At 35.3% G+C, this 21,957-nt stretch overlaps 1 protein-coding gene across 1 annotated transcript in view; it reads left to right on the plus strand.

The window, feature by feature from the left end:
- LOC128660121 (gap junction gamma-1 protein) overlaps window positions 1–21,957 on the plus strand; it is a 315,999-nt gene that overhangs the window by 75,047 nt on the left and 218,995 nt on the right. The window contains exon 2 of the mRNA XM_053713763.1: window positions 2,870–2,972. The gene's annotated coding sequence lies outside the window, so the exon portion shown is untranslated. The remainder of the gene's footprint in view (window positions 1–2,869; window positions 2,973–21,957) is intronic.

The raw sequence follows: 21,957 nt of genomic DNA on the forward strand, positions 1-21,957 counted from the left end.
TTTTTTAAGGGGGGTTTGGGTGGGTTAGAGTTAGGGGTATGTGGGTGGTGGATTTTAATGTTGGGGGGGATGTATTTTTTTTACATGCAAAAGAGCTGATTACTTTGGGGCATTCCCCGCAAAAGGCCCTTTTAAGGGCTGGTAAGGTTATAGAGCTGTTAACTTTTGTAATTTAGAATAGGGTAGGGCATTTTTTTATTTTGGGGGGCTTTGTTATTTTATTAGGCGTCTTAGATTAGGTGTAATTAGATTAAAAATCTTGTAATATTTTTTTATTTTTTGTAACTTAGTTTTTTTTTAATTTTTTGTACTTTAGTTAGTTTATTTAATTGTATTTAATTGTAGGTATTTGTAGTTAATTAATTTAATTTATTTAATGATAGTGTAGTGTTAGGTTTAATTGTAACTTAAGTTAAATACAAAGTTACCTGTAAAATAAATATAAATCCTAAGATAGCTACAATGTAGTTATTAATTACATTGTAGCTATCTTAGGGTTTATTTTACAGGTAAGTATTTATTTTTAAATTGCAATCATTTATTTAATGATAGTGTAGTGTTAGGTGTAATTGTAACTTAGGTTAGTTTTTATTGTACAGGTAAATTTGACTTTATTTTATCTAGGTAGCTATTAAATAGTTAATAACTATTTAATAGCTTTTGTACCTAGTTAAAATAAATTGAAATTTCCCTGTAAAATAACAATAAATCCTAAAATAGCTACAATATAATTATTAGTTAGATTGTAGCTATATTAGGGTTTATTTTAAAGGTAAGTATTTAGTTTTAAATAGGAATAATTTAGTTAATAAGAATAATATTTATTTAGATGTATTTAATTAAAGGGACACTGTACCCAAAAAATTTCTTTCGTGATTCAGATAGAGCATGCAATTTTAAGCAACTTTCTAATTTACTCCTATTATCAAATGTTCTTTATTCTCTTGGTATCTTTATTTGAAATGCAAGAATGTAAGTTTAGATGCCGGCCCATTTTTGGTGAACAACCTAGGTTGTCCTTGCTGATTGGTGGATAAATTCATCCACCAATCAAAAACTGCTGTCCAGAGTTCTAAACCAAGAAAAAAGCTTAGATCCCTTCTTTTTCATATAAAGATAGCAAGAGAACGAAGAAAAATTGATAATAGGAGTAAATTAGAAAGTTGCTTAAAATTGCATGCTCTATATGAATCAAAAAAGAAAATTTTTGGGTACAGTGTCCCTTTAATATTTAAGTTAGGGGGTGTTAGGGTTAGGGTTAGACTTAGGTTTAGGGGTTAATAATTTTATTATAGTGGTGGCGGTGTTGGGGGGGCAGGATAGGGGTTAATACATTTATTATAGGTGGCGGCGGTGTAGGGGAGCAGGATAGGGGTTAATAGGTATTATGTAGGTGGCGGTGGGGTCCTGGAGCGGCGGTTTAGGGGTTAACATATTTATTATAGTTGCGGCGGGGTCCGGGAGCGGCGGTTTAGGGGTTAATATATTTATTATAGTTGCGGCGGGGTCCGGGAGCGGCGCTTAAGGGGTTAAAAAGTTTATTAGAGTGGCGGTGGGCTCCGGGAGCGGCGGTTTAGGGGTTAGAATGTGTAATATATGTCGCGGCGGAGTAGGGGGGCAGATTAGGGGTGTTTAGACTCGGGGTACATGTTAGGGTGTTAGGTGTAGACAGCTCCCATAGGAATCAATGGGATGTCGGGCAGCAGTGAACATGAACTTTCGCTATGGTCATACTCCTATGGGATCCGCTGCCTCCAGGGCAGCGGATTGAAAACCAGGTACGCTGGGCTGGAAAAGTGCCGAGCATACCTGCTAGTCATTTGATAACTAGCAAAAGTAGTCAGATTGTGCTGAGTCCGGCGGATCGAAGCTTACGTCACTAAATTCTACTTTTGCCGGTCTGTAGGGCTTGATAACTTAGGCGAATCAGCCTCGCCACAAATACGCTGTGGAATTCCAGCGTATTTGAGGTTGACGGCTTGATAACTAGAGGCCTTAGTGTGCTCACTGAGGTTGTATTGCAAGTTGTGTTGTAAGTTTAGGGCCCCAAGGAATATCCAACATGAATTTTACTGACAGCCCCCACAGAAGTCTTTACTGCATATTGCAAGGGATTCAGCGCACCTGTACTATTCAACATACAAATGTTAGAGCGCCCTAGACAATCCCCTGAGCTTTAAAAAAGAACTTCCAATATAAAAACAAAAATATTTAAATTAAATTGCTACAAAAAATGATTGCAAACACTGCAGCTAGATAGAGACACTTGTATGCTTTGAGCCTACCTCAGTATGAAGTCCTGTAAAGGAGTTACGTATGCCAAGAGAAAGCGGTAAATTTGATCATCAAAGTCAACTGGGAAGTGTTTTCTGACTTAAGAAATGTTAAAGAAACATGATACTCAAAAATTGCCTCTGTACTATCTCAGAGATAGTACATTAAAAATGTATCTTATCCTAAAGTGAATTGCCACTCCTGGACTAACTTCAACTGTGTGTTTAACCCCTTTGTGCATTAATACATGTACAATTCTCTGTTATGTCATGAACATTTGTATGATGTAAAGAACAATATCTTGATGTACTCATGAGAGTCCAGCAGCCTGTTTCACACATTAAACTTTATTTCAGATTGCCTTGTTTTATTGTGCTTTGTCCGGGCCAGCTTCCATCAGGTTACAACTGCGCTAGCTGCGGACAAGCCCATAATGTTGCTCATTCACAGGCCGTATTGCTCTGCCATGCTGTCCTCATCACTGGTACAATCAGGCAATTGAGACAGGACATGACACTCATTGTGCTTGGCCGTGAGAGCATTGATGGCCCCACGAAAAGAATACTGAATTGTTCCTTTTTTCTTATTCTTTCAGAGGCGAAGAGATCGTCACCCGTCACATAATCACATTCTCCTGGGGATGCTGTGAGAAGCCTGGGCTCTTAACTATCTGTTTTTTTTTTCTTCTTTGTGGAAAGGTAATGTATGCACCAGATGACTGAACTAATGCATCTCTGTATTAGTAAAACATGCAGTAAAGGAATAAGGGTCTAATACACACAGCAACCTATGTAACAAATAAGTAAAGTAAATCATGTTTCACTTTCATATTTTAATGTCCTGTTGTTAAGAAACAAATTACAGACTAATGGTACTGTTAGCTATTCATTGTTTTTTGTGATTGTGTTTAAACATTAGATTATTTTGTATGTTTTTGTTTTATTTTGTTAGTTATCTCTTGTTTCAGACAAACACAAATTTATGGAGATATTAAACAGTCTGTTTCATTGTTGTAATACAAAAAGCACTAAGCAGTAGGTTAAAGAAATCATTGAGATCTGTAGTATTCCTCATTTTAAAAGGATTTTACCTTTTTTATTTTTTAACATCATATATGTCAGTTTATGGAGACCTCCCAGTTTCTATTTCGAAAAGAGGGACTTAACGCACTAAAAGTCCTTTATTGGAACTTTTCGCTTGAAAACGCACTTGAGGAAGAGGGTTTTTAACAAACAAAACCACATAGCATTGAGATCACTCAAGGAACTTGGCTACCAATTTGCACCTAGTTTCCATTTAGGTGATAAAATATAAAAAATAGTGGTAACATAAAAATTCTCCACAGACTTTAAAGGGACAGTCAACACAAAAATTGTTATTGTTTAGAAAGATAGATAATACCTTTACTACCCATTGCCAAGCTTTGCACAACCCCTTAATAGCCTTTAAATCTGTACATTTCTGTCTGTTTTATGTCACTAAAGACAGCCCCATAATCACATGCTTTTTTATTAGCTTTTGACAACAGGGGAGTGCTAGTTCATGTGAGTCATATAGATAACATTGTGCTCACGCCCGTGGGTTGTGCACAACACAGCACTTATTGGCTTAAATGCAAGTCAAAAGATAATAAATAAAAAGTCATGTGATCATGGGGCTGTCAGAAGAGGCTTAGATACAAGGTAATCACAGAGGTAAAAAGTGTATTAGTATAACCCTGTTTTCTGTGCAAAACTGGGGAATTGGTAATAAAGGGATTATCTATCTTTAAACAATAACATTTTTTGAGTTGACTGTCCCTTTAATGGAGATAAATGTTTTTACCACCAGTTTCCAATATTTACCACCTCACTGGAAACTAGCCCTTTGTACAAAATAAAAAAAAAGCGTATTTGGGAGCAAATCACGGATACATTGTAATTAAGCCCATTATTGGTTGACACCATATGCATGAGTAAGGGGCTGTAATATTCACATTTCTATATAGAGAGAAGAAATAGTTTTACTGTTATAGCTTTTGTGTGATGAAAACCATTTAACAGGGTTTTCAGAAAATATAGACTGCAATCTAGGGACATTTTAATTATGCTCTACAGCAGTCATATAACAAATGACAAGAGGAAATGTAATGATTTAATGAATCACAGATTTAGATAAATTTGAGAGATTCCAGTTATAAAAATATCTATTACATGATCTGTACCTGCAAAAATGTAGTTATACTGTGCATTTCCTCTTGGCAGCCCGTCAGTAGTTTTCATCATTTGCTGTGTCTATTTCTGCATGTTCTATGAATCAACACACTCATAAATACAGTTATTGTAACTTTGTAAATTATTCGACCAAAACATTTGTTTGTTTCTTTTTCCTAATTCTCATTTTGTACTTAGCTACCACAGTACGCTACAATGCATTGCTCAACAAACATCAAAACATTACATGGTTAAAAAATACATCAAGACCTTGCAGAGAACAGAGACAGCGAAACTTATTTTACAATAAATAAAACAATACACTTGGAATTTAAAAGCATCTTTAACTTGTACAATGTAGTTTTATCACAAGCTCTACTGTGTGCATGTGCATTATATTGTTTTTTTCCCTTTCTATTATAGTTTTTTCTTGTGTAATTTCAATATATTTATTTCTCCGTAAAACCTGAATTTTGCAGAAAAATGTCCTTACAATTTTTAATGAGATTTAACAATGCAGTTTTTTTTTTTACTGGGTCTTATTTAGGGACGGGTTTTGCAGCATTTGAAAAATAAAATTAATCTTAACACATTTGTTTGTTCATTTCAAATTTAGAATGTTTGTACGACATTTTAACATGAATGTAATAGTATTTCTAATGCAGTCTTTAAATGTAATATACAATTTGAATTTTTCTAATAAAAATTAGAATCAGTATATTTATAATATTATTTATAATGCTCTCTGTAAATTTAAAATTCGAATTATGCAATATGCTAAATAGAAATTTTAAATGAATATATTTGTATCTATTATGTATCAGTTTACAAAATTCCCTACCACATAATCTATAGAACTTCAGAATGGTGTTTGTTAAATCGAATGTTACTTTCAAAATTTCGAATGTGGACATTAGATCTAATTGTGAACATTCAAAAATGAAAGTAACTCTGGAAAACCGGAAATAACATTCGATTACTGAATTTTATTGGTTTTTTCTTATTATTAACAACATTCAATTGTTAATAGAACTATTCGTTCTACCAAATGAATTACACTTTCAGTACATTCGTCCATCCCCAGTCTTTTTATTTTAATATCTCCTTTCTTTGTGTCATAACATTTCTAAATAAATATTTTTTTAGCCCTATTGTAACTTAAATATGGGGAATGAACTACTTTGTTCTCATGGTCAAAAACTGCCTTTATAGAATTCCAGCAGGGGCTTTATAGTAGTGGTGAGATTTCTTAGAACATCTTGCAAACCCAGAGATCTTTAGATAATCAGGCACAGATAAAGTCCCATCAGTGGCTGGTGGGGGTCATGTGATGGCTGCTTCTGATTGTTTTACCAGACATGTCCTGCTCAGGAGCTAAAAGACTTGCAGCTCTGAAGCTGGGCTTTACCTATGTGTTTAACCTCTTAGGCATATGAAACAAAAATTTTCTTCCATGTTTTAGAAAGAGCATAACATTTTAAACAAATTTCTCATTTATTTATATTATCTAATTTGCTTTGTTCTCTTAATATTATGTGTGGAAAAGTATACCTAGGTATGCTAAGGAGCAGCGATGCAGTACTTGGAGCTTCTGGTGATTGGTGGCTTCACATTTATGCCTCGTGTGATTATCTCACCTGATGTGTGCAGCTAGCTCCCAGTAGTGCATTGCTGCTCCTTCAACAAAGGATACCAACAGAATGAAGCAAATTAAGTGATATAAGTAAAATGGAAAGTTGTTTAAAATTGCATGTGCTATCTGAATCATGAAAGAAAAATTTGGGGTTTTGTGTCCCTTTAACGCGACTGGCATTTTTAAGTGACTTATAGCACAAGTTGCGCTATTATTGCTCATATTACAAGAATTATGTGTGGTGCTCAAGCGCAATACATAAAAGCGCTGGAAAATGTATCGCTTTTGGAGACCTGATGTAAAATGTTAACGCTTGAATATATGTATAAAAAACACGTAATATATTCAAAGAAAGCATTTTACTGATATTTTTACAGGGATATGAAACCCAAAATGTTTCTTTCATGATTCAGATAGAGCAGCATTTTTAAACAACTTTCTGATTTAATTCAATTATCAATTTTTCTTCATTCTCTTGGTATATTTTGTTGAAAAGCAGGGATGTATGCTTAGGTGCCGGGCCCTTTTGTGGAGCACTATATGGATGCAGCTTTGAAAGAGTGTTATCCATTTGACGTAAATTGGAAACTTTTTTAAAATGATATGTTCTGTCTGAATCACAAACAAAAGTTTTTGGGTTTCATATCTCTTAAAGTGTTAAATAAAGGTTTATTATTCCAATAAATGTTTCAACAGTCATTTAAGGGGATATGGTACATGAAAAGGTGTTGGACTGGTAAGGGCTCAAAGGTGTATATGTATGTGCGTGTATTTGTATGTGTATATGTATGTGCATGTATTTGTATGTGTATATGTATGTGTGTGTATTTGTATGTGTTTATGTATGTGCATGTATTTGTATGTGTATATGTATGTGTGTGTATTTGTATGTGTTTATGTATGTGCATGTATTTGTATGTGTATATGTATGTGTGTGTATTTGTATGTGTTTATGTATGTGCATGTATTTGTATGTGTATATGTATGTGTGTGTATTTGTATGTGTTTATGTGTAAGTGAGCATACATGTATGTGCGTGTATTTGTATGTGTTTATGCGTAAGTGAGCATACATGTATGTGCGTGTATTTGTATGTGTTTATGTATGTGTGTGTATTTGTATGTGTATATGTATGTGCATGTATTTGTATGTGTATATGTATGTGTGTGTATTTGCATGTGTTTATGTATGTGCATGTATTTGTATGTGTTTATGTATGTGTGTGTATTTGTATGTGTTTATGTATGTGTGTGTATTTGTATGTGTATATGTATGTGCATGTATTTGTATGTGTATATGTATGTGTGTGTATTTGTATGTGTATATGTATGTGTGTGTATTTGTATGTGTTTATGTATGTGCATGTATTTGTATGTGTATATGTATGTGTGTGTATTTGTATGTGTTTATGTATGTGCATGTATTTGTATGTGTTTATGTATGTGTGTGTATTTGTATGTGTTTATGTATGTGTGTGTATTTGTATGTGTATATGTATGTGCATGTATTTGTATGTGTATATGTATGTGTGTGTATTTGTATGTGTATATGTATGTGTGTGTATTTGTATGTGTTTATGTATGTGCATGTATTTGTATGTGTATATGTATGTGCGTGTATTTGTATGTGTTTATGTATGTGCATGTATTTGTATGTGTATATGTATGTGCGTGTATTTGTATGTGTTTATGTATGTGTGTGTATTTGTATGTGTTTATGTATGTGTGTGTATTTGTATGTGTATATGTATGTGCATGTATTTGTATGTGTATATGTATGTGCGTGTATTTGTATGTGTATATGTATGTGCGTGTATTTGTATGTGTTTATGTATGTGCATGTATTTGTATGTGTATATGTATGTGCGTGTATTTGTATGTGTTTATGTATGTGTGTGTATTTGTATGTGTTTATGTATGTGTGTGTATTTGTATGTGTATATGTATGTGCATGTATTTGTATGTGTATATGTATGTGTGTGTATTTGTATGTGTATATGTATGTGCGTGTATTTGTATGTGTTTATGTATGTGTGTGTATTTGTATGTGTTTATGCGTAAGTGAGCATCCATATGTATGCATGTAAGTGTGTGTATTTGTATGTGTTTATGTGTAAGTGAGCATACATATGTATGCATGTAAGTGTGTGTATTTGTATGTGTATATGTGTAAGTGAGCATACAAGTATGTGCGTGTATTTGTATGTGTTTATGTGTAAGTGAGCATACAAGTATGTGCGTGTATTTGTATGTGTTTATGTGTAAGTGAGCATACATGTATGTGCGTGTATTTGTATGTGTTTATGTGTAAGTGAGCATCCATATGTATGCATGTAAGTGTGTGTATTTGTATGTGTTTATGTGTAAGTGAGCATACATATGTATGCATGTAAGTGTGTGTATTTGTATGTGTTTATGTGTAAGTGAGCATACATATGTATGCATGCATGTGCGTGTATTTTAAACTTATAATTCCAGATCAAATCGTAGTTTAAAGGTATGTGAAGAATTCCACTATTTGACCTTCAGCATAGCGCACCTTTGGTTTAGCGCACCATCAGCTGAGAGCTCAAGCAATGGCCAACAAGAGTATTTTAGCGTACCCCCATATAAATCTATTATGTGAGGGATTTAGCGCACCCCCATATAAATCTATTATATGAGGGATTTAGCGTACCCCCATATAAATCTATTATGTGAGGGATTTAGCGCACCCCCATATAAATCTATTATATGAGGGATTTAGTGTACCCCCATATAAATCTATTATGTGAGGGATTTAGCGCACACCCATATTAAAGGGACAGTAAACCTTAAAGATAATGTTATATAATTCTGCACATAGTGCAGAATTATATAACATTATATTAGCCAAACATTATTAAAACATAATTTCCCCTATTAATTAATGTGACAGGAGCGAGCTGCACTTAGTCTTATGGCGCGGTCGGGCCGGGCTGTGACTATACAGCTGGCCCGATGCGCTGAGTAAATATAACAGACCCCGCTCAGCAGAGAGCAGAGAGTGGGTCTGTGAAACAGCGCCTTTTTAAAAAAAATTAATAGGGGAAATTATGTTTTAATAATGTTTGGCTAATATTAATATTATTGTTATATCATTCTGCGGGTCTGTGAAACAGCGCTTTTTTTAAAAAACAAATAGGGGAAATTATGTTTTAATAATGTTTGGCTAATATAATGTTATATAATTCTGCACTATGTGCAGAATTATATAACATTATTTTTAAAGTTTACTATGTGAGGGATTTAGCGCACCCCCATATAAATCTATTATGTGAGGGATTTAGTGCACCCGCTTGTAAAACTATTCTGTGAGGGATTTAGCGCACCCCCCATATAAATCTATTATGTGAGGGATTTAGCACACCACCATATAAATCTATTATATGAGGGATTTAGCGCACCCCCCCTATTAATTCTATTATATGAGGGATTTAGCACACCCCCATATAAATCTATTATGTGAGGGATTTAGTGCACCCCCTTATAATTCTATTCTGTGAGGGATTTAGCGCACCCCCATATAAATCTATTATGTGAGGGATTTAGCGCACCCCCATATAAATCTATTATGTGAGGGATTTAGCGCACCTCCATATAAATCTATTATGTGAGGGATTTAGCGTACCCCCATATAAATTTATTATATGAGGGATTTAGCGCACCCCCATATAAATCTATTATATGAGGGATTTAGCACAGCACCCTAATATATATCTATTATATGAGGAATTTAGGGAACCCTCGCTATCCAACATACAGATGTTAGCGCATTGTAGCCTTTTCACTGTATCGCTAATATATTACTTCAACTTGTAATATGAGAGCAAAAATAAAAAAGCGCTATTAATTTAACTTGAGCAGTGTTAGCGCCCAATAGCACTAATCTGTTTGTGCACTACTTGTAATCTAGGCCTTAGTATTTTATGTCCCTTTAAAGGGGAAGTGTCATTTTTTAAGATCTTGTTTTCCCTTAATTATATAAGTTGTGTTTACTCTATTCTCAGAAAACTGGAGTTTTTTTATTCTTCTTTTAAACAAAAAAAGAAGCTGAAACATGATGGGATGACTATTAACATTGAAGCTTAAGGGCAGATCACATTATATCAGTTCATGATTCATTGACCCAGTTCATCCTTCAGTGTGATTTTAAATAGCAAAATAATTCATACCCAGGGGGCAATTGCCCAGTTGTGTCTAGGACCAGCCCTGTCTTGTGACAGTTCCCCATTTCACTGCTGTTTTTATTGTAGATCAGTATTTGGCGCTGTTCTCTGGCAATGTCATACATGTGTCACTTCAAGTGCTGTTGTTGTGCTGTTCATGTGCTGTTGAAGTAGGGTTAAAAATATATTTTAATCAATATGAACATTTTACTTATCCTATATATAGTGGTTTTTATTAGACCTTACCTCCCATTTCAACAGCGCTATTCTGGTTGTTTGCCATCAGCAGAAGCTAAGATGGCTTCCAGATAGGAGAAAATGGGACTGCGACTATGAATAATGCTTCCTCCTTGGTTAGTCTGTGCCAGATTATGCAGTCTTCCTGTATGAATATGTTGGCAGGTTTTTCTGTATAGCAACACAGTGACAGCTATCTTGGAAATCCTTCCACCATAGTATAAAGGGAAATCCATACACTTTTCTTAAACTATGATGGCTTTCCAGTAGTGTGGTGGGGGGGGGGGGCGCTATGATGGGCCACCCTTTCTCGAGCCTCTATCAACATCACTAATGTTTGTAGAACCAGATAAGGCCCATAGAGGTGTGGACCTCAGTTGAGACCTCTGAGACCTTGTAAACACCCCTATCTATATAAAATAAAACAAATTCAGGTTTTAACTCTTTGTATACCAGAAATATACAATATGGGCAGCTTTCTTTAGAACCCAAAAGGTTAAATATAAACCCTCTCTGGCCTGTAATGGGTAAACCCTGTGCCTATTTTTTTATTAACCCTAATCCCACTCCTAACAAAAAAAAATGTGGGGTGGGGGATTGTTGCTTAGCACAACCACTGATTACTGTAGTACACCTAAACATTAAAGTTTCCGGCTGCCCTTTACCTGTCCATTTTATTCATGTCCCATGTTCTGCCCAGGAAAAAGAGAGAGGTAAAGAAAATGAATGTGTGTTCTAAACAAATAAAGACATAAATAACACAAACATAGATTCTGATGGCAAATATAATGTGTAAATTTAAACCCTTAATGACCACGATGTACCAACTATGTCGCCAGTCGTTAAGAGTTTCTTGTTTCTAATAGTTGCAAGCGAGACCACACTATTAATAACACAATCCCCATAAAAAGACAAGCAACATACAGGGTAGGTTGCTGGTCATTAAGGGGTCAAGAACCAGGCATTCTTGATGTCCCACACAATGTTTGTCTTTACCACCTCAAATGATGGTTTATTCCAACTACACTTTCTGTGAAGAAGTACTTCCACAATTTATTTCTGAACCTACTTTCCTTCAACACTATGTAGACGATAAGGTCCACACTTGGTACCTCTCAGCACCCTTGATATTTAGCTTTGTATTTAAGTTTTATAGTTTATAATACCATCCGGGGTCTAACGCTAAACATTAACAAAACCCTAATCCACAAATTGTTAGGCTAATATATTACAGCAATATTACTGCTGATGTGACATTATTGCAATGGTGATATTGTATGCCAGACAATGGCCTAAATATATAGATATGAGGCCTTCTTGCAAAGGTAAGGTCATGTTTGAAATTCAATGAGCATCAATTTATCTATATTTTCCTGTCTTTTGTTACTGGGCAAAAAACAATAATTACAACTGTAAAATTTAGGAAATAAAGTTGCAAAACAGTTTAAGTAAGTAGCTGTACATATTTACATATGTAAATATTCACATTGCTGTTTTGTTATGGTAAAGTAGTGTCACTGAAAAGAACAAAAGGTGTCTCGAGGGGCCGACCATGTGTTCTAGTGCATTCTAAACGGGTGGTTGGGATTTTTCACCTACACTTAGGCCCAGCATTTAGCATGTGAAATATTTCTCAGTCATATTTTGCAATTTCAAAATTGACGATGTTGTGCGTTCTTTTATTTATTTCTCTTAAACTGTTTTCTTTTGATGATGTGCATTTTTTGTAACTGTTTTCTTTAGTGCGTGTCTATATAACAACAATCTGGTATTTTTTTATTATTGCAAACTATTCTGAAAATAATATTGGGGGAAGAAGTATCCCATTAATTCCCTTAAAAAATAAAAAAAGGCTTGTGCAGTCTATGGACTTAGCAGAAAATAGGGCTGGTCTCCAATTTTTCCAGGGCTGATTTTTATTCCCAGTCTGGTCCTGTATCTCCCCTTTACATTTAGAACACTGTATAGTAAGATAAAGAGCTTTCAAGCTAAAATTCTTCGAAGGATATCGCAATACAGACAAGAGTTGAAAAGAATAACTCTGTAGACTGTAAAGCAAATTTAAATGCATGGAATGTTTTGAATTATCTAAAATATGCAAATGTTTTTTACTAATCTAAAAATGTCATAGAGAGGACAATATAGAGTCATTGTGCTCCCAAGTTTGTTAAATAGTGAATTGTCACATGATACACCTTGAGGAGATTAGATGCTGTGCGTGTGTCTGAGTGGAGGAGCAGAGACGGAAAGATGTGAAGATTCATGACTTCCTGTATTTGTATGTTATATTTGGCCATCTATATTTAGGTCACTGGCTGACAGCCTTAGGAACGAGAGAACACTGTAGATAATAAGAGCAAAGGCAGCGAGAGACTGCAAACAAATCAACTCAGTAGATGAGGTTGCTATGCATTTAGTGGAATGTATTTCAAATCAAATCTTACCTCCCAGTAAACCAAGTTGCTGAGTATGCAGGGATATTTGTGAGAACATTCTATGCTCATTGGCTGACTCTTACAGCTATATTAATGCTCGTTTGCTGACTCTTAAAGCTATATTAATGTTTATTGACTGACTCTTACAGCTATATTAATGCTCATTGACTGACTCTTACAACTTTATTAATGCTCATTTGCTGACTCTTACAACTATATAAATGCATATTTGCTGACTCTTAGAACTATATTAATGCTTAATTGCTGACTCTTATAAATATATTAATGCACATTTTCTGACTCTTATAAATATATTAATGTACATTTGCTGACTCTTATAAATATATTAATGCTCATTTGCTCACTCTTACAACTATATTAACGCTCATTTGCTGACTCTTACAACTATAATGCTCATTTGCTGACTCTTATAAATATATTAATGCACATTTGTTCACTCTTACAACTATATTAATGCTCATTGACTGACTTTTACAACTATATTAATGTATATTTTGCTGACTTTTACAGCTATATTAATGCTCATTTGCTCACTCTTACAACTATATTAATGCTCATTGACTGACTCTTACAACTATATTTATGATCATTAGCTGACTCTTACAACTATATTAATGCTCATTGACTTACTCTTAACTATATTTATGTTCATTCACTGACTCTTACAACTATATTAATGTACAGTTGCTGACTCTTACAACTATATTAATGCTCATTGACTTACTCAACTATATTTATGTTCATTCCCTGACTCTTACAACTATATTAATGTACATTTGCTGACTCTTACAACTATATTAATGCTCATTGACTAACTCTTTCAACTATATTAATGCACATTTGCTGACTCTTACAACTATATTGATGCTCATTCTCTGACTCTTACTACCATATTAATGCACATTTGCTGACTCTTACAACTATATTAATGCTCATTCTCTGACTCTTACTACTATATTAAAGCACAATTGCTGACTCTTACAACTATATTAATGCTCATTCTCTGACTCTTACTACTATATTAATGCACATTTGCTGACTCTTACAACTATATTAATGCTCATTCGCTGACTCTTACAACTATATTAATGCTCATTCGCTGACTCTTACTACTATATTAATGCTCATTGACTGACTCTTACATTTATATTATTGCTCATTTACTGACTCTTACCAACAATATTAATGCTCATTGGCTGACTCTTACATTTATAGTATTGCTCATTTGCTGACTCTTACAATAATATTAATGCTCATTGACTGACTCTAACAATGATATTAATGCTCATTTGCTGACTCTTACAACAATATAAATGTACATTTGCTGCCTTTTACAACTATATTAATACTTATTGACTGTCTCTTAACTATATTTATGATCATTCGCTGATTGACTGACTCAACTATATTAATGCACATTTGCTGACTCTTACAACTATATTAATGCTCATTTGCTGACTCTTACAACTATATCAATGCACATTTGCTGACTCTTACAACTATTAATCTCATTTGCTGACTCTTATAAATATATTAATGCACATTTGTTCACTCTTACAACTATATTAATGCTCATTGACTGACTCTTACAACTATATTAATGCTCATTGACTGTCTCTTACAACTATATTAATGCTCATTGACTGACTTTTACAACTATATTAATGTATATTTGCTGACTTTTACAGCTATATTAATGCTCATTTGCTCACTCTTACAACTATATTAATGCTCATTGACTGACTCTTACAATTATATTTATGATCATTAGCTGACTCTTACAACTATATTAATGCTCATTGACTTACTCTTAACTATATTTATGCTCATTCACTGACTCTTACAAGTATATTAATGTACAGTTGCTGACTCTTACAACTATATTAATGCTCATTGACTTACTCTTAACTATATTTATGTTCATTCGCTGACTCTTACAACTATATTAATGTACATTTGCTGACTCTTACAATTATATTAATGCTCATTTGCTGACACTTACAACTATATTAATGCTCATTGACTAACTCTTTCAACTATTTTAATGCACATTTGCTGACTCTTACAACTATATTAATGCACATTTGCTGACTCTTATAACTATATTAATGCTCATTCACTGACTCTTACAACTATATTAATGCTCATTCGCTGACTCTTACTACTATATTAATGCTCATTGACTGACTCTTACATTTATATTATTGCTCATTTGCTGACTCTTACCAACAATATTAATGCTCATTGGCTGACTCTTACACTTATATTATTGCTCATTTGCTGACTCTTACAATAATATTAATGCTCATTGACTGACTCTAACAATGATATTAATGCTCATTTGCTGACTCTTACAACAATATAAATGTACATTTGCTGACTTTTACAACTATATTAATACTTATTGGCCTCTAGTTATCAAGCTGCCAACCGCAAATACGCTGGAATTCCGCAGCGTATTTGTGGCGAGGCTGATTCGCCATAGTTATCAAGCCCTACAGACCGGCAAAAGTAGAATCTAGTGACGTAACCTACGATCCGCCGGACTCAGTCCGACACAGATCGATGGTTACGTCACTTCAGATGTTCCAAACGAAAGTTCGGCACAGTCTGACTACTTTTGGAAGTTATCAAAGAACAACCAGGTACGCTCGCCACTATTCCGGCCCAGCGTACCTGGTTTTCAATTTGCCACCCTGGAGGCGGTGGATCCCATAGGAATCAATGGGAGTCTGACAGCAGCGAGAGCTCATGTTCGCTGCTGCCTGATATCCCATTGATTTCTATGGGAAGTGTCTGCACCTAACACCCTAACATGTACCCCGAGTCTAAACACCCCTAATCTGCCCCCCCTACACCACCGCCACCTACTTTATACTTATTAACCCCTAAACCGCCGCTCCCGGACCCCACCACAACTATAATAAATATATGAACCCCTTAACCGCCGCTCCCAGACCCCGCCGCCACCTACATTATGCCTATTAACCCCTAATCTGCCACCCCCTATACCGCCGCCACCTACATAAATTTATTAACCCCTATCCTGCCGATCCCGGACCCCGTTGCAAATAAATTAATTGTTTAACCCCTAAACCGCCGCACCCGGAGCCCTCCGCCACCTACATTACATTTATTAACCCCTATCCTGCCCCCCTACACCGCCGCCACCTACAGTACATTGATTAACCCCTAATCTACCCCCCTACACTGCCGCCAATATATTAAATGAATTAACCCCTAAATCTAAGTCTAATCCTAACCCTAACCCCCCCTAACTTAAATATTATTTAAATTAATCTAAATAAATATTCCTATAATTAAATAAATGAATCCTTTTTAAAACTAAATACTTACCTATAAAATAAACCCTAAGATAGCTACAATATAACTAATAATTACATTGTAGCTATTTTAGGGTTTATTTTTATTTTACAGGCAACTTTGTGTTTATTTTAACTAGGTACAATAGTTATTAAATAGTTATTAACTATTTAATAACTACCTAGGTAAAATAAATACAAAATTACCTGTAAAATAAATCCTAACCTAAGTTACAATTACACCTAACACTACACTATCATTAAATAAATTAAATGAATTAACTACAATTACCTAACATTAAATAAAATTAACTAAAAGTACAAAAAAAACCTCTAAATTACAGAAAATAAAAAAAAATTACAAGAAGTTTAAACTAATTACACCTAATCTAAGCCCCCTAATAAAATAAAAACGCCCCCCAAAATAATAAAATGCCCTACCCTATACTAAATTACAAATAGCCCTTAAAAGGGCCTTTTGCGGGGCTTTGCCCAAAGTAATCAGCTCTTTTACCTGTAATAAAAAGAATACAATACCCCCCAACATTACAACCCACCACCCACACACCCCTACTCTAAAACCCACCCAATCCCCCCTTAAAAAAAACTAACACTACCCCATTGAAGATCACCCTACCTTGAGACGTCTTCACCCAGCCGGGCACCAGTGGTCATCCGATCCGTCCAATAGTCTTCATCCGATGGGCCAGCAGAGGACATCCAGACCGGCAGGAGTCTTCATCCTATCCAGGCAGAAGAGGACATCCGGACCGGCAGACATCTTCATCCAAGCGGCATCTTCTATCTTCATCCATCCGACGAGGAACGGCTCCATCTTGAAGACATCCGGTGCGGAACATCCTTCTAGGCCAACGACTAACGACGAATGAATATTCCTTTAAATGATGTCATCCAAGATGGCGTCCCTCGAATTCCGATTGGCTGATAGGATTCTATCAGCCAATCGGAATTAAGGTAGGAAAAATCCGATTGGCTGATGTAATAAGCCAATCGGATTGAAGTTCAATCCGATTGGCTGATTGGATCAGCCAATAGAATGCGAGGTCAATATGATTTTCCTACCTTAATTCCGATTGGCTGATAGAATCCTATCAGCCAGTCGGAATTCGAGGGACGCCATCTTGGATGACGTCATTTAAAGGAATATTCATTCGTCGTTAGTCGTCGGCCTAGAAGGATGTTCCATGCCGGAGGTCTTCAAGATGGAGCCGTTCCTCGTTGGATGGATGAAGATAGAAGATGCCGCTTGGATGAAGCCTTCTCCCGGTCGGGATGTCCTCTTCTGCCCGGATAGGATGAAGACTTCTGCTGGTCTGGATGTCCTCTTCTGGCCCATCGGATGAAGACTACTGGACGGATCGGATGACCACTGGTGCCCGGCTGGGTGAAGACGTCTCAAGGTAGGGTGATCTTTAATGGGGTAGTGTTAGGTTTTTTTAAGGGGGGATTGGGTGGGTTTTAGAGTAGGGGTGTGTGGGTGGTGGGTTGTAATGTTGGGGGGGTATTGTATTCTTATTTTTACAGGTAAAAGAGCTGATTACTTTGGGGCAATGCCCCGCAAAAGGCCCTTTTAAGGGCTATTTGTAATTTAGTATAGGGTAGGGCATTTTATTATTTTGGGGGGCTTTTTTATTTTGTTAGGGGGCTTAGATTAGGTGTAATTAGTTTAAACTTCTTGTAAAAATTTTTTATTTTCTGTAATTTAGAGGTTTTTTTTATGTACTTTAGTTATTTTTAGTTAATTTTATTTAATGTTAGGTAATTGTAGTTAATTAATTTAATTTATTTAATGATAGTGTAGTGTTAGGTGTAATTGTAATTTAGGTTAGGATTTATTTTACAGGTAATTTTGTATTTATTTTAGCTAGGTAGTTATTAAATAGTTAATAACTATTTAATAGCTATTGTACCTAGTTAAAATAAATACAAAGTTGCCTGTAAAATAAAAATAAACCCTAACATAGCTATAATGTAATTATTAGTTATATTGTAGCTATCTTAGGGTTTATTTTATAGGTAAGAATTTAGTTTTAAATAGGATTAATTTATTTAATTATAGGAATATTTATTTAGATTAATTTAAATAATATTTAAGTTAGGGGGGTGTTAGGGTTAGGGTTAGACTTAGGTTTAGGGGTTAATTCATTTAATATATTGGCGGCGGTGTAGGAGGGTAGATTAGGGGTTAATCAATGTACTGTAGGTGGCGGCGGTGTAGGGGGGCAGGATAAGGGTTAATAAATGTAATGTAGGTGGCGGAGAGGTCCGGGTGCGGCGGTTTAGGGGTTAAACAATTAATTTATTTGCGGTGGGGTCCGGGATTGGCAGGATAGGGGTTAATAACTTTATGTAGGTGGCGGCGGTATAGGGGCGGCAGATTAGGGGTTAATAGGTATAATGTAGGTGGCGGTGGGGTCCGGGAGCAGCGGTTTAGGGGTTCATATATTTATTATAGTGGCGGCGGGGTCCGGGAGCGGCGGTTTAGGGGTTAATAAGTTTATTTAGGTGCGGGGGGCTCCGGGAGCGGCGGTTTAGGGGGTAAAACAGTATAGTATAGTGTGGGTGGTTAGTGACAGGCTAGCAAGAAAGCTGCGAATAAGCCGATGAGCAGCGAGATCGATGACTGTCAGTTAACAACAGTCCGCTGCTCATCGCATCATACTTGGTGCGTGGCTTTTTGACAGCTTTCTTGATAACTTTGGCGAACGTATTCAGGTCTGTGGCGGCGATGTTAGGCTTAGAGCTTAGGCGAGCGTATTGGGGCCGGCGAATGCAGGTAAGTAGACACGTTGATAACTAGAGGCCATTGACTGACTCTTAACTATATTTATGATCATTCGCTGATTGACTGACTCAACTATATTAATGCACATTTGCTGACTCTTACAACTATATTAATGCTCATTCGCTAACTCTTACAACAATATTAATGCTCATTGACTGACTCTAACAACGATATTAATGCTCATTTGCTGACTCATACAACTATTTTATTGCTCATTGGCTGACTTTTACATTTATATTATTGCTCATTTGCTGAGTCTTAAAACAATATTAATGCTCATTGACTGACTCTAACAACAAAATTAATGCTCATTAACTGACTCTAACAACAATATTAATGCTCATTGACTGACTTACATTTATATTATTGCTCATTAGCTGTTGCTGCTAACTGTACTAATGCTCAGTGCCTAAAACTTACAACTGTATTCTTGCTCATTGGCTTACTCTTATTGTTGTATTAGTGCTCATAAATCTGTACTATGCATATTCATATGCTGTCCCACAGCAGTAATATCACACACTATCTTAACACTATTCTCATCCTGCTTCTGAAAATGTCTGACTAGTAATTTAGCAAAGCTAGATTTCGATTATGAGTTGAGCGCTATTTTGCATGCCTGATTGCATATTAACTTCACTAGATGGAGGCTTTTTGCATTTGTATTAAAAGTCAAAATTAAAAACCAATGTGCCCAAACCAAAGTTTGAATATCGCAACTTCAATGGAGCGCAAAAGCACTCACCTGACCACGTTTATTCAAGATTATTAAAGCGGACATGAATTATGAATATTTCACATTCCAATGTTCTTCACATAGAAGAAAATGTTTTATATTTCCTTAAAGGGACAGTCAACTCCAAAAATTTTATTTTTTAAAAAGATAGATAATCCCTTTATCACCTATTAAATTTATACACTTTTTACCTCTGTGATTACACTGTATCCAAGCCTCTTCTGACAGCTCCCTTATCACATGGCTATTTATTTATTATCTTTTGACTTGCATTTTAGCCAGTTAGTGTTGTGTCATGCACAACTCCACAGCAAAGAGCACGTTATATGTATGGGACACATGGTATAGCACTTGTTGCAACATAAGACCAAGGGGCGTGTTTAGTATGTATGATGATCACATATGCTAGGAGCATCACAATGCACTTCAAATTGTACATATATGTGATCATAATGCATACTAAACACGCCCCTTAGTCTTACGTTGCAACGATAGAAATAGTTGCTGTTTCTGTCTTCAGTAAGCTTATTGAGAAACAGCATACTGCACCATGAAATGGTTACGTGTAATGTTATACCTTATCATCAGATTCTGTTCTGTTGATTGTTACATTGTTTCAGTATATGTTATAGTAGCCGAATATGGGCTAGCTTAACAATACACATACATATTTAGACATATTAAAGTCCTTTACAAGAGCTCTGAAGTTGCGCTAACCTGATGAGTGTAAATCGCGATTGTGCTCTCAAATTCACGTTTACTTTTAATTTGTAATACACACAAAAAACAAAAAACAATACAGTATCACTTTCTCGCTATAGTTAGTGCTCCACTTGTAATCTAGCCCTAAACATGCAACTTTTCCAGATGTTGGCTAGATTACGAGTTTTGCGGTACAGCTTATAACGTTGAAAAATTGGCCATTATGCTGGAATGGCCAGTAACGCATATTACGAGTTGCGGCAGTATAGCTATACTGCAAGCATTTTAGCCTGTAACGCAACGTCCATTTTGCAACTTAAAAAAATGACATTTGAGTGCGGGATTTTCCATAGTGCCGTATTACAGGTTGTGCAGTTTGGCTAAAATGCTTGCATTACAGCCTATACCGACACAATCCATACCGCCATTTGAGACCAGTAGTTATGAATTTTGTGAAACAAAATGTTTCACAAAACTCATAACTAAAATGTTACAAAGTACACTAACACCCATAAACTACCTATTAACCCCTAAACCACCACCCTCCCGCATCGCAAACACTATATTAAACCTATTAACCCCTAATCTGATGCCCACCCACATTGCGACTATTAAATAAAGTTATTAACCCCTAATCTGCTGCCAACCCACATCGCAACACTATTAAAAAATATTAACACCTAAACCGCCGCTCCATGACAACGCAGAGACTAAATAAACCTATTAACCCCTAAACATCCGGCCCCCCACATCGCCGCCAATAAATAAACCTATTAACCCCTAAACCGCCAGCCCCCCACATTGTAACTACTAAATTAAACCTACTAATCCCTAAACCGCCAGCCACCCACATCGCAAAACACTAAATTAAACTATTAACCCCTAAACCTAACACCCCCTAACTTTAAATTAAAATTACAATATAACTATATTTAAATAAATAAAAACTTACCTGTGAAATAAAAATAAATATTTAACTATAAATTAACCTAACATTACTATTCTAATAAAATTTTAAGAAAATACCAATTAAAAAAACTAAATTACAAATGAAAAAAAACATAACGCTACGAAAAAATTGAAAACCTAAATTACAAATTTAAAAAAAAATAATCCTACGAAAAAAATTAAAAAAAGCTAAGATTGCAAAAAATAATAAACACTAAAATTACAAAAAATAAAAAACACTAAGATTACAAAAAATAATAAACGAAATTATCAAAATAAAACTAATTACACCTAATCTAATAGCCCTAAAAAATAAAAATCCCCCCCAAAAAATAAAAACACCCCCTAACCTACAATAAACTACCAATAGCCCTTAAAAGGGCCTTTTGTAGGGCATTGCCCATAAAGGGGAATTTGTAAGGGCATTGACCTTTAAAGGGCATTCAGCTCTTTTTCACTGCCCT

The sequence above is a fragment of the Bombina bombina genome, chromosome 5 (assembly GCF_027579735.1).
Source record: "Bombina bombina isolate aBomBom1 chromosome 5, aBomBom1.pri, whole genome shotgun sequence".
NCBI classification, from domain to species: domain Eukaryota; kingdom Metazoa; phylum Chordata; class Amphibia; order Anura; family Bombinatoridae; genus Bombina; species Bombina bombina.